This window comes from Odocoileus virginianus, chromosome 27, assembly GCF_023699985.2.
Source record: "Odocoileus virginianus isolate 20LAN1187 ecotype Illinois chromosome 27, Ovbor_1.2, whole genome shotgun sequence".
In the NCBI taxonomy this organism is placed as follows: Eukaryota; Metazoa; Chordata; class Mammalia; order Artiodactyla; family Cervidae; genus Odocoileus; species Odocoileus virginianus.
In genome coordinates, this window is record NC_069700.1 from 24,642,634 (window position 1) to 24,658,015 (window position 15,382).

The following is a 15,382-nucleotide window of genomic DNA, read 5'->3' on the forward strand; positions in this document are numbered from 1 at the left end:
ATTGTTTATTGTGTTGAGTGGCCAAAAACAATCTACACGATACATTAGCCAGGTGTGTTGTTGTTGTTCATAGCCAGTTAGATCAATAGTTGGCTCACCCGTTGTTTGAATGCAGAGGGTCTCCTCTACAGGTTGCCCAAGAGCTGGGAGCATGGCCTTCACCTCTTTGTACCTTGTTTCCTTGCCCATTTGCATGATGAAACCAAGGGCATGCAAGTGGTGATCACTGTGCTTGGCATTGAGGAGAATGGAGCCCTGCTCCAGAGAGATTTCCAGAAGGTGAACTTGAAGTGAGAGTATCTCATACACTTCAAAGATGTTGTGTGCTGTGTCTGTTTTACTTTCATGTCTAGTAGCTAAGACCCCCAGAGTCCTCAGTAAGTTTCACCTTGTGGGAAAAGACATGGGTATCAGTTTGGAGAGGTAAGAAGCTGAGGATTAAAAACAATAGTCAGAATTTTAATCATAGGTCCATCACTAACTTATTATGTGATTTGATGCAAGGCCCCTTTTGAGTCTCAATTTCCCCTTGGTGGGATTGGGAGTAGGTTACTAAGTCCTCTTGCCCATGAGACTAAACAAATCCAAATGATGAAGCTTGGAGCAGAGCAAGGTTTATTGCAGGGACAAAGGATTTTTAAGAGTCTTATGCTCTACCGACTGAGCTAGCCGGGCTTACGCAGGTGGTGGTGGGAGGGTAGCAAGGTGTGTGATCAACTTGTGCCCAGTTCTCTGATTGGCTGATGGTGAGTTAACAGGGCGGGGTCACAGGGTTAACTTTATCAACTCTTAGGCTTCAGGAGGCTTGGAGTTCTGTGCTCAGGGTCATCAAGTAGTTAATATCTTCCATTTGGTGGTGGTGGGGGGGGGGGGGCAGGTTTCACATCTGCAAAACAACTCAGGAAATTTGCATCAAATACTATTATCTATTCAATAGGTTCTTCCCCAGGGGCTCAGTGGTAAAGAATCCACTGGCCAATGAAGGAAAGCCAGGTTTGATCCCTGGGCCGGGAAGACCCCCTGCAGGAGGAAATGGCAACCCACACCAGTTTTCATGCCTGGGAAGTCCCCTGGACAGAGGAGCCTGGCAGGCTACAGTCCATGGGGTCACAAAAGAGTTGGACACGACTTAGTGACTAAACAACAACAACAATACGACAGGTACTTCGAAAGGAGCTAAAGTAGGGGATACAGGATGAGCCTAGTCCTGGGAAAATCCCATAGGGTCCTGCTCTGTTACAAGAGGATGAAATCCTTGATGTAGAGTATTCATGAATAATACAGTGCTATTTCAAGTGGAATGACATTTCAGCCAATTGGTATCTTCGGTCTGTTGGAAGATTTCACTGTGGTCGTTAATAGAAACAGGTGATCACCAGAAAGCACATAGATACTAGGAATTCACGTGTGGAGTTGAGAGGGCAGGGCTCCCTCAAAGTTGTGTGTATGTGTGTTAGTTGCTCATTTTCATCCCCATGGACTGAGGCTCACCAGGATCCTCTGTCCATGGGATTCTCCAGGCAAGGATACTGAAGTGGGTTGCCATTCCCTTCTCTAGGGGATCTTTTCAACCCAGGGATCAAACCTGGATCTCCCATGTTGCAGGCAGATTCTTTACCATTTGAGCCACCAGAGAAATTTCAGGCTATCCTGGAGTTCATATCCATATTAGTCTCATGTCTTTCTTATCTATATTGAATGAAATCTACTTCTAAATGCAGAGTAAATTCCTGTGGGCCCTGCAATTAGTTTCATTGAGCTGCATTTATTTACCCAGAAAGTAAAGCAGACTGAAGTTTTGAAAAGATTTTCAATATAAAATACAGAAATTTTTTAAAGTTTGAGCTTAACCCATCTTTAACTCGAATATCTCAATATCCCAAGCCTTCAAATCAGTGAATTTGTTATAGGACTTGGAGTCTAGATCACACAAGATGCATAATACAAATAGAGACAAGTGTAAAATCAAATCCTGGTCCACCTAGGGCTTGGTTTATGCCATTTTGTAGCTACTTAAAATTGTTCCCTGTGTGTCAATCACTCCTCATAGCTCCCACTGGAAAACTAAGCTCTTTCAGGGACTGGAACATAGGTTATTCAATTTTTATGCCATGCCTCTCCTGTCCAGCACTCCGAAAATATTAGATGCGCTAAAAAATAAACTATACTCCAATAAATGTTTAAAAAAATTTATCAGTGGTTGATTGGAGATTCATGAGACATACTCTAGACTTCTGGTTCACCTTGGATCTTACTTCTCAATTTCTTGGAACCCCTGACCCCTCACTTTATCATCCTTCTGAAAATGGAGTGATAACAGAGTCTAGGTCAGAAATGCATGTCTGTTTTTGTTAAAATATGCTTTCAATATACATCTGAAAAATGGATCCTTCTAATACAGTCTGTATAGCACTAATCTGTCTGTCTGAAAAGATTAAAAGTTGTCTAATGCACATTGAATTGCATGGTTGTGATTAGATAGTGATTTAGCCATTTTCTCAAGTTGGCAACAAAATTCTGCCTTGATTTGGTCTTATGTTTAGAAATACATTAGAAGCTTTGCCATGAAGGCAATACTGGATACTATAGCCCTCAATTACCTGGCTTAATATGAGTTACACATATACTTTTTTCTGAGTATATGTTCATTGATAAAATTTAGAAAATACGGATAAACATAATAAAAGAAACTAGAAGAACACCTATAACCCCTCCACCCAGAGACCGCCACCTTTAGTTTATATGTAATTATCTTCCTAGACTTTTTCTAGTGAGATTGAAACATAAATATGAATAACATTTCTAACAAAGAGAGAGCTGCTATTGACAGCTGAAACTAATGTACTTTCTTGTCTCTAGGATAAACAATTATGGGTACAACATATTTTCCTGTTTCTGTGCCAAACCATACTGGAACTAGGCAAAAATAAACTGCTATTTGCTCCAGAAACTACTGGCTGACTTATCAAGATCAACAGTTTGCTCAACAATGTGTGCTTCCAGAACTTACTGTGCCCATCAATCCAAAGCTGTCATAAATCATTCAATCCCCACCAGCTCTCTACCTGGTAAGACCCATCTTGTTATCAATCACTCAGCTCTGACTTAAAGCACTTAAATTTCCTCCTCTAGCTTCCCCTTCCTGCTATATTACCAAGACTCTGTGTTCATCTTTATTGAAATAAATCTAATAAACTTAGCTTTTCCTGATCAACAGGTTTTTCCAGTGTTTGTTTTGGCTTGCTTTTTAGCATATATCCAATAACCTCAGATATGCAAATGACACCACCCTTATGGCAGAAAGTGAAGAGGAACTAAAAAGCCTCTTGATGAAAGTGAAAAAGGAGAGTGAAAAAGTTGGCTTAATGCTCAACATTCAAAAAACTAAGATCATGGCATCTGGTCCCATCACCTCATGGGAAATAGATGGGAAGACAATGGAAACAGTGTCAGACTTTATTTTGGGGGCTCCAAAATCACTGCAGATGGTGATTGCAGCCATGAAATTAAAAGACGCTTACTCCTTGGAAGGAAAGTTATGACCAACCTAGACAGCATATTAAAAAGCAGAGACATTACTTTGCCAACAAAGGTCCATCTAGTCAAGGCTGTGGTTTTTCCATTGATCATGTATAGAAGTGAGAGTTGGACTGTGAAGAAAGCCGAGCGCTGAAAAATTGGTGCTTTTCAACTGTGGTGTTGGAGAAGACTCTTAAGAGTCCCTTGGACCACAAGGAGATCCAACCAGTCCATCCTAAAGGAGATCAGTCCTGGGTGTTCATTGGGAGGACTGATGCTGAAGCTGAAACTCCAGTAGTTTGGCCACCTCACATGAAGAGCTGACTCACTGGAAAAGACCCTGATGCTGGGACAGATTGGGGGCAGGAGGAGAAGGGGAAGACAGAGGATGAGATGGCTGGATGGCATCACCGACTGGATGGACCTGAGTTTGAGTAAACTCTGGGAGTTGGTGATGGACAGGGAGGCCTGGTGTGCTGCAATTCATGGGGTTGCAAAGAGTTGGACACAACTGAGCGACTGAACTGAACTGAACTGATGGACTATAGCCTGCTAGGCTCCTCTGTCCAAGTGATTCTCCAGGCAACAATACTGGAGTGGATTGCCATGCCTTCCTAGGGGATCTTTCCGACCCAGGGATTGAACCCACATCTCTTTCATCTGCTGCATTGGCAGGCGAGTTCTTTACCACTAACACTACCTGGAAAGTACTTTGCTTTTTTTTTTTCCAGAGTGTGGGGATGGGGATTGTGATAATTGTCAGCTAATACTCTTTATACAGTTTCTTTCAATGTTTTTCTTATATATCAAGAACATCTTTCCAAGCCCCCTTTCATCTACAACATCATTCTTATGTGTCATAATCCATTTAACCAGTTTCCTATTATTTGGTCTCTAAGGTATCACTAATTTTTTCACTCATACTCGATGCTATCATGAAGTCCCAAAAGGGGAGACTCTCTGTTAGCTCTATTTCTTTTTTCTTAAAATAGATTTCTGAAGGTGAGATTGCTAAATCAAAAGTTTCAGTTGCAGATCTTTTTTCTTTTTCAGTTGCAGATCTTGAGGCTTCTGATATATACTATTGCTAACCTTGCATTCAGAGTGTTTCACCTTACTCTCTCATGGGAAGAATATGAGTGCTTCTAATTTTACACTGTCACCAGTATTGATTTGTAGCATTTTTCAATTTCTCAGTTTGAGAGGTGAAATATACCTGACGGCTGTTTATTCACTTGTTGAAGATCTCTCCTAAGTGCACAATTCCACTTTCTTTACTGACATTAGGTTTCCTCTCTTTCAGAGGGAAATGTGTTTATTTCCTCCTCTGAAATTCATCTGCTGTGTACCCCTGAGGCTGCCCCTTCATGAAATGAGTTGAGTATAAGCTGGTTCTTGGGGAAGTTGTTGATCCCCTTGGGACTTCTTGGTATATTTTTAAATTAGAAAGAAAAAAAGGGTGTATAATTCCTCCTTTAAATAAAGCACACAAAAATTTTTAAAAAAATCTTTACTTTAGGCCCCATAAGATTAAGCCTTATGTGTACACTCTGCCAGAATAGTCTTAAAGGTATTGGGAACATAACATGGAAAAGTGTGTGTGTATGTTGATGGTGGGACAAGACAGGGTCCTCTCTTACAGCTTCAGAAGCATTAATATTGGACATGTGAAGTGCCATTTTCTATTAGGAATATTCCACCAGAAATTCTCACTATTCATTGAACTTCAGAATAAAGTTGGGGCCATCCTTAAGGAAGATGAGTGTGGATAAAGTGAAGAGAGAAAAAGGCAAGTTGGCAGGTCCCCCACTGAGATTTGTAAAAGTGTGATAGGAAAGTGGCAAGAGAGAACCTGAAATCCAAGTCTATTTCCATAATGCGTGAGTGCTCTGTCACTAAGTCATGTCCAGCTCTTTGCGACCCCATGGACTGTAGCCCACCAGGCTCCTCTGTCCATGGGGTTTTCCAGATAAGAATACTGGAGTGAGTTACCATTTCCTCCTCCAGGGGATCTTCATGATCCAGTGATCGAACTTGTGTCTCCTGCATTGGCAGGAAAATTCTTTACCACCAAGCCACCCAGAAAGCCATATATCAAGGGTAATGATCTCCAAAGTATTGTGACCTCTAAAATAAAACCCAAGAGGTAGACAAAGCTTCAGTCTTAAATCCTAGATTAGTTAATGGAGACTTTCCTTTCCTCCTCCCATGTTCTCACGACTCCTTGAGCACAGCCCCTTACCACAGTGTCAGTGATTCTCAGAGGAATACTCAAAAAAAAAAAAAGAAAAGAAAAGAAAAAAAAGACCAAGATGACACTATTTGGCCCTTGATTTGTCAAGATGCCATATAACCTGAAAACACAAACTAGGAGAAAGATGAGGATGAAGAATGGGAACCATCATGAAACTCTCACTGAATCACTATATAAATAAAGACCAAAACAGGGCCAAGTTCAACATCTAAAAGAGACAAGGAGCCCAAAAGCTATCATGTGGTTACTTAATTCTAGAAAAGGGAACTGTATGAGTGTTGAGGGGGGCAATGAAAGGAGCAGTTAAAATGTAAATTGCCCTCTCGAGACTATTTTAAAATGCTTTTTTGGAGTACCTTACAAGGAGCTCCAAAGTCAATAATAAAAGACCCTATAAAGGCATCAAGGCAGAAAGCCAACTAGATAATCAGTGAGACCAACTGACCCAGAGCTTCCCTGGGAGATGAAATGGAGAGAACATGGAGAGGCAGTTCTTTTTCTTTTTAAGACTGGAATAGTGAAGAAAGACATGGGCATCCTCACATCCTCTTTTGAAAGATATTGTTATAAATAGAGATAATCAAAAATAAGCCTAGTGGACTGAGGGCAACAGCTGGCAACAAGAGGCATCTTGATGGGGAGAGGGCGAGTCATTAGACACAATTTATGCTTAAAAATGAGAATAAGCTTCCCTAAGAGGAGTTGAACCCAGAGAATATTGAATTCTGAACTATTGTTAGTAGCTGCTTCTCTGAAATATAGACCCAGGGCTATTGTAGCCCCAAAGACCAGCCAAAGGCTGGACTTCACCATGCAAGTCTTGGGTCCTTGGAACAGCCTTGGCCATGGTCCACAAAGCCTTGCTTCTCCTGGTGCAAAACCAGGGTGTGGTTCCTCCTGTCGACAGTTCCCATTGCCACGTCCCACAGACTATTAATGATGGTAACGGCCACCATCTTGAAAAATGCCTACTCTTGGGTCCTCATGTGCTGGTTATTTCATTACTCACAGCATCACTGTAATGGGTTCAATTTTTCTTTTATGGATGGGGAGTCTGCGGCCCAAAGCAGTTAAGTCACTCATGTTCACAAGCCAGTAGGAGTTAGGATTTCAACCCAAAAGACTAATATTAAGTCTTAGAGGTGGGGAAAGAAAGTCGTGTCTGACTCTTTGGGACCCCAGGAACTGTAGTCTTCCAGGCTTCTCTGTACATGGGATTTTCTAGGCAAGAACACTGGACTGACTTGCCAGTTCCTTCTCCAGGGGATATTTCCAACCCAGGGGTTGAACCCAGGTCTCCCACATTGCAGGTGGATTCTTTTACCAGCTGAGCCACAAGGGAAGATGGGGGAAGACAGAACAGAACAAAAAAACATCCTTGATTTGAAGGCAGGGATGTGACATGTTCAAACCCAAAGTAATGAAAATTGGTATGGGTTGATCACCAAGTAGAACTGATAGGTAACACAAAGTAAGGGAAACCCTGAAGCAGTTAAAATTAATACTACATGGTGTAACAATGTATCTTGGAAACTTTGGTATAAGTACATAAAAAGCTATCTTAGTGCAGTGCTTTTTGTACAAATATACTTTTATTTGTTGGCTTATTTTTAAATATTTTTAATTTAAAAAATGCACATAGTAGAAGTCATGTACTTCAAAAGTCATTACAATGAAAAATAGACCACCTTGCTTCTCCAAGTATTCTCACCTCTTTCCCAGAAGCCACAACGGTGAACAATTTCTTATATTTCTGCTTCCAGAAATTTTCCATGTGTATACACACATATTCACACACAACATAGAATATCAAGTTCTTTTTAATAAGAAATACAGGATACCTTGGAGGATGTGTGTATATCAAATTTATTTTACCAAAAATTGGAGCACAGTGCTTTTTTATATCACATTTTTTACTTTATATATCTTGGAGAGTTTTCCATATCAATAAATATTTCACATTCTCTGGAATATCTGCATAATGTTTCATTATTTAAATGTAATTAATTCAGTTAACCAGTTTACATTTAATAGCCATTTAGGTCATTTCCAGCCTTTTGCTGTTGAAATTATCCTATAGTGAACTTCTTCACAGGTATCTTTAAACATGTGTGAGAAATATTTGTAGGGTAATTCCTTGTAGTATAATTATCAGATGCTGGGGATGTGAATCTAATTAATTTATTTTAATTGTATTTCTTATTTTAAAGAGAAAACACATTTGCATGATTCAAAAATTAAAATACTGTAACAATAAATATTGAAAAGTTTTATCCCCTTCCCCTTCTCTATCATTATACTTCCTTCAACATCTGCGAGTAAAGACTTTATTAGTTTCTAGTGAATCCTTCCAGATTGTTTTTTATTCTGATGCAAAAATGCAAATATAATCATTTTTGTCTCCTTTTTTCTTACCCTGAATACATACTACATATATTGTTTGTATCTTATTTACTTAATATATCCTATAGATCTTTCTATGTAAATACATAGGTTTTTTTTTTTTTACAACTATGCATTACTTCATAGTGGAGATATTCCATCATTTAACTATTTCCCATTTGTTGAACACTGGAGTTATTTCCAAATTTTTGCTTTTGCAAACAACACCGTAATGAATAAGCGTGTATATATCCTACTTTGCCAAGTCACTTTAGTCGTGTCTGACTCTGCCACCCTATGGACCATAGCCTACGAGGCTTCTCTCCTGGGGTTCTCCAAGCAAGAATACTGGAGTGGTTTGCCATGCCTTTCTCTAGGGGATCTTCCTGACCCAGGGATTGAACCCATGTCTTTTATGTTTCTTGTATTGGCAGGCGGTTTCTTTATCTCTAGAGTCACCTGGGATATCCCATGTACCCCATTTTATACCCATACAAATGGTTGTAGGAAAAAGCATATAGTATGCTATGTGGTGTGTTAGTCATGTCTGACTCTTTGCAACCTCATGGACTGTAGCCCGCCAGGCACCTCTGTCCATGGAATTCTCCAGGCAAGAATACTAGAGTGAGTAGCCATTCCCTTCTCCAGGGGGTCTTCCCAACCCAGGAACTGAACCCAGGTCTCCTGCATTGCAGAGATTCTTTACGGTTTGGGCCACGGGAAGCCCATATAGCATGCTACTTTGATGTAAAAAAATAAAGGAAAATAGAATTGTGTATCTGCGTTAGCTGGAAAATTTGTAATAATTCCATGGAAGAATAAATAAAAAACTACTAATAAAGTTCCTTGCTGGGAAGGATAAGAATTGACCAGAAAGGGAAAAGGTAGGAAGGAGATTTTTTTTCTCTGTACAGCTTTTCGTATGTTTTATTAATTGAATTATGTGAATGTAATATAATATAATATAATTAAATATGCTACGGTGCTGCATACCAATTCTGAAAATTGTGCAATATGTGCCAAAATCTGTTTATGGCAGGTTCAGATGAGGTCACAGGGTTTATTTTTGAAAGCAGACCATTCACAGCATCTTTAGGCTCCTGAAGCAGGCTTATAGATAGCCATCATACTTCTCTTCCAGATACATCCCTTATTGCTCAACCTGGCTTGTAGCATAGCCATCTGTATTGATTTTCATGTGCTTTCTCCTCCAGATGGTTATTTCAATATTGCTAGCATTAGCCCCTTTTCCTAAAACCCTAGGAACATTACAAATGCCAGCTAAGAGAGCCTTCTACAGAATTCAATGAAGAACTGTAATCGACAGGTAATACCCTTTATCACATGTAGACCAGATCCAAGGGCAGGTGAAGAGAGGATGCGTGGCTGTGATGAATCCCTGGGCAACCTGCTTTACATGGTCCTGCCCCCTCAACCCGTGTGTGACGTGCAACCGGCCACTACTTTGTGCTTCACACTCCACGGGTGCCCCTGGGGAGAAGCCCACGGAGCTGCTCTCACCTCAATCCTCTTCTCAGCACCCCTACTTCTGTAAGCACCCAATATTCTCCCACCACAAGGATCTTCTGGAAATGTGAGGACTGCACACTATAAACTGGCTCAGATGGTAAAGAATCCACCAGCAATGCAGGAGATGTGGGTTCAATCCCTGGGAAGATCCCCTGGATAAGGGAATGGCCATCCACTCCAGAGTTCTTGCCTGGAGAATTCCGCCGAGAGAACAGCCTGGAGAGCTACTGTCCATGGGGTTGCCAAGAGTCAGACACTACCGAGTGATGTAGTATGCATACACTATAAACTGGTGCTGCTTTGTTAGTTTTTCTCCAACCATGCTGTCTCATCAACAAGTCATGCTACGATCTGCCCAAGATATTGGGGGATTTCAATTCATTAAGCTTACTGATCAATTTTCTCCCTCTTCCTAATCCTCCCCCACTTCTCAGAACACTTCCTGTGACAATTAGGTCCTCAGTAGCTTCCCTGCCCCTTAGACAGACAGCCCCCTTCTAAACTCATATTACAATTTCATTATGCCTGAGTTTACTATACGTTATATTACATTATACCAGATTATCTCCTTTTAGAATTAAAGCCAAAAATAAAAAAGTCATTGCCGCTCTTAGAGGATGAACCCAAACTTGAAATGACAATAGATTCAATAAATCATATGAATCCCAACTTTGCTTTTTCACAAATCCATGAGGTATGACTTGAAGTATGCTCCCCCAAGAGACATGCTGGAGTGCTAACCCCAGTACCCATGAGTGTGACTTTGTTTGGAAATGGGGTCTTTGCAGATGTGATCAGGCTAAGGTGAGGTCATACTGGATTAAGATGGGCCCTAAGGCAGGATGACCAGCAACCTTATCAGAAGATGAAAATTTGAACACAGACCAACATACTGGGAACACGGCCATGCAAAGACAGAGGCAAAAGCTGGAGAGACGCTGCCACAAGCCGAGGAACATCTGGAGCCACCAGGAGCCAGAAGAGGCAAGGAACGATTCTCTCCTACAGGCTCTGTAGGAGTAAGGTCCTGCCAAGGCTTTGATTTTGAACTTCTGGTCCCCAGAACTTTGAGGGAATAAATTTCTGTTGTTTGAAGTCACCCAGACTGTGGTACTTTATTACAGAAGTCCCAGGAAATGAAGAGATCATATATTTGTTCATTTCTAAACATTTCCTATGTGTGCCCCTTTTTGTTTCCACAAATTCCAGCCAAAACAGGATGCCACGTAAGCATCTCAAGCATCAGCTAAGAGCATTTTCAAGCATCACTCAAGCATCTTCTGAGAGGCTGTCTGCTGCATCAAAGATGGGATGTTTGCATCCGGTGCCCTGAAGTCTGAGACCAGGAGGCTTGTTCACACCACCTCACTGGAACCCACCTTATAAGCACTGGAAGGTGTCTGCACTAAACAGGGCACTGGTAATGCCCCAGGAAGTCTCAGGAGGTCAGAGGTCTGGCTCCATGCAGTTATTTCATGCATCATGCCACATCCAAAGGGTTTCCCAACCTGTTTGTGCCCTGACTCCAGGCAATTTGGAAAACATGTCTTCCTTTGCTTCCCTCAAACTCCTCCCATGAGGATGCACCCCGCAGCTTTGTCCACCCCAAATACCCTTGAGCCCTGTAGTGACAAAGGGCAGAAAAGACCCATTTCAAATCCATTTGCCTGCAGAGCACCTGGAAGATTTACTTGGCAGGTTCTTCCTTAGATTTCCTTTCAGGGGATCACAGATTTAGCCCTTGTGGGGCCCTTGGTGAATCCTCAAAGACAAATCAAGATGTGCCATTCTCCTGCCCCATAATTATGTTATCCAATCACTCCCTGTGAGCTGCTGATAAAAGGAAATCTACTTAGTGGCTGCTTGACAGGTGGCTTTAAAAGGTTTAAATTGCCACCTGAAGCTGGGCTGATGAAAGGGGTCTGTGCAGGTGTGACTTGGGCAGAAGAGGACGGGACACAGTTATCAGGGTGGGGCCTCTCGGAGCACATCCAGCCATGGAGGGGATGGACAAGTGTCCTCACTGGGTTCGCCTTCGTTACTGACCTGGATGCTGAGGCTAAAGCCTGGGCAGCATTAAAGCAACGGGCGGCACCTGGGAGAGGCGCTGGGGACTCTGCTTCCTTTGGTCATGTGGTATCACCTCGAACCACAGATCAGTTCATGTCAAGACTTCTCCTGATGAGACCCCAAAGAGCCCTTAATGATGGCTTTAGAATGTCAAAAGGCTCAGCTCGCGAGGGACTTAATCTTTTGGATTCCAGCCAACTGGTCCTCCTCCTAAGCAGCTGTCTTCAGTAATGTTCTCCTACTTTCATTGTGTGGAAATCTGCAGACACTCTTGTGCTCTGTTGGTTTCTTTAGGTGAGGACTTTTTATCCCTTACAAAGCTCATGTGTTTATTACGTTTTCAGAATTTCGAGGCTCTCTCATCCCTCTTGGGCTATCTCCACATTTGAATTTTCTTGACACAGCATCCTATTTGTTTTTCTCTGAGCTCCTCCACTCTATCTTCCTAACGTCTGCTGCCAACTTCCAAGAATCCAGTGTTCCCTTGCTTTTCAGGGGCTCTGGAATGGGAGAGACCCTTTCTCCCTGAGTTTTCATGAATTTTATTTTATCAGCCTTCCTTTGGTATGAAATTAGTTTCTGGGGATGTCCAGAGAGTGGCAGTTCCCCACCTTTTCATGTTTTCTTTGTCAAGTTTGTATCCCCAGTGGAGCATCTTCCACACGCATCCATTTTGGGGGGCTGAATACCCCCAACCTTTCAATCACAGCTGTTTCTTGGAGAAAAATGATCTTCTGTTGACCTCCTGGGTATAACATGAGTGAAATATTTAGGGGAGGGTGATTATTCTTGGTAGTGGGCAGGGGTGGGGTGGGAAGTCTCTCAATAAATCTTTCAAGTGAATTGTCCTTTTTTCTTACCCTTGGTGAAAATTTTGAGGTTTTTTTTTAAAACTTATTTCATGAGACACAGCATTTTTCGTGTACTTTTGACAGTTTATCACATATGAGCAGTTACAAGTCATTATTAATCTCTGGAGAGATGAAGGACTGAGTTTCACCAGTAATGGCCAATACGCCCTCTTTTCCAAAAATTGCCGTGGTTGAGCCTTAAATCTCATTTCTCACCCATGAGGCTGTTTTGTCTTCCCTAGTTACTGGGCATTGGGATCCACGTGTACCAGAAAAGGGATCCAACTGTGACCATCAAAATCCAGTATACCTCCGGGCTCAGTGGCATAAAAGACTAATATTCCATTGAGGACACAGCCCAGCTAAAGTGGCTAAATCCTAGTAGCTTCATGACTATTGCATTCTCCTTTGCCAGACACTCAGTTTCTCTGCCTTCCTTGTGCTGGGGGTGGCCATGTGACTAAATTTACAACTAGAAGGAAGGCAATTCCTTGGGGGCTGCCTGGGAGAATTGTCTTCCATGAAAAACGGAATGCATTATTTTCAAGAGCCCCTTTCTTCCAAGTCTTGCTAGGAATCTGGTGTCAGGGTGCAATGCTTGTCTAGATAATTTCAATTATAGACCGTCTGCTGCCTCTGTCTCACTTATCCCACTCTTGCTTTTATGTTGCAGTCAGTGACCTTAGAAAAAATACCTATGTGATCATATCACTTCTTTCTGTGGGAAAAAAAAAAAAAGCCTGGCTTCCATTGCCTATTGGATATCTCCAAATGCCTGCATTAAAGGATAAGGCATATCACCAGTGAGAAATATGCCTGGTTCATGGATACCATCTACTGACATGAGGCAATAGCTTAAGGATGAGAGGCCAACATGACGAGGAATAGCCAAGTGGAGGAACAGAAGGAGCTGACTTCTTATTACGAGAGATAATTAAGTCACCTCTTTCTATTGTTGCTGTTGCTACTGCTGAGTTAGACCCTTCACGGTCTGGTCCCAACCCAACTCATCAGTCTTCGTCCCAACGCATCTCACCCTCTAGCCGCTGCAAGCTGCTTATGCAGTCCCGTGCTGCTTTCTCTTTATTCATGCTCCTTTCCCTTTCCAGAATGCTCGCCTCTGCTTCTGGTCCAGGCACTTAGATACTCACACCTCTCCTTCAAGATCTGTTTCCGATGGTTCCTCTGTGGGAAGCCTTCAATGCCATGCACAATCTCCTTGGGGTACTTTTTTCCTACCTCAGTGGCCAGCCATTTAACTGCATCTGTTGGTTAACACCCAGTCTTCTCTGTAGGTCTTCCCAGTAGCTCAAATGGTAGATCCCTGAAGAAGGGACAGGCTACCCACTCCAGTATTCTTGGGCGTCCCTGGTAGCTCAGATGGTCAATAAACTGCCTGCAGTGCGGGAGACCTGACTCCAATCCCTGGGTTGGGAAGATCGCCTGGAGGAGGACATAGCAACCCACTCCAGAATTCTCGCCTGGAGAATCCCATGGACAGAGCAGCCTGGCAGGCTAGAATCCACAAAGTCGCAAGAGAGTCGGACACGACTTAGCGACTAATCAACAACATAGCCGATTCACAATGTTGTGATAGTTTCAGGTGGACCGCAAAGGGACTCAGCCACACATATACAAGTATCCATTCTCCCTCAAACTCCACTCCCATCCAGGCTACCACATAACTTTGAGCAGAGTTCCCTGCACTGTACAGTAGGTCCTGGTTGGTTACCCGTTTTAAATACAGCGGTCTGTACATGTCGATTCCAAACTCCCTATCTCTTCCCCCTATTCCTACCCCCTGGCAACCAGAAGTGTGTTCTATAAGTCTGTGAGTCTGTGAACTAATATTGCATTAGCCTATGATATTCTAAGCTGTGTTAGGCATCTTTGAGAAAGGAATATAGTGACATTTCTCAATGCCCTGCTTCCCATTCCACCCCCTGCTGTGGAACCCTTTTCTCTTGAAGCTTCCCCTTGGACTCGGTTCTGTGGAGCACCCCATGGCCCACTCTGGTCCACCACAGGCCCCTCATGCGGGAATGCACTTCCTTGGGTCATAGCGCCAAACCAGCAATGAGGCTGTCTGCCTCCCAGCTCTGTTCCTCCATTCCACTTCATGGCTCCATCTTGATTTTCTCCACCACTTCTGGCCACACCACTAATTTAGCACTTTGCATGGTTGGTCGTGTATGCACTTATGTCTGGAACTAAATTATAACTTTCCAAAAAGAAGGGGCCATCTCCACACTCTTCTCATCTCCTCCCGATTGTGTGGAGAATCAGGCATGAGGCCCAGATGCTCTTACTGAAGAATGAATGGTGGGGAAAGGAGTGAGAGAGGTGAAAGTTTATCACAGTATTTTGAAAAGTGAGCATATGTTCCTCTGGGGACTAGGATAGATGCACTAGTATTCTTTTTTCTTTTTCTTTTAGCCACACGTAGGGGTTTGCAGGGTGTTAGTTCCCCAACCAGGGATTGAACCCGGGTCCTCTGCAGTGAAAGCACCAAGTCCTAACCACTAGACTGCCAGAAAATTCCTGACGCACCATTATTCTATGTACCACTAAAAAGGGAAGTGCTTTCTGTTGCTTCACCATATTACTTTACCATTATCGAATGTAAGGAGTATCCTAATTTCATGGATGTTAAAAACAAACCTGTATCTTAAAATTAACAAAATAAGGACTTCCCAGTGGTTAAGACTTCACCTTCTGGTGCAGGGGATGTGCTTTCGTTCCCTACTTGGGGAGCTAAGATTCCACATGCCTCGTG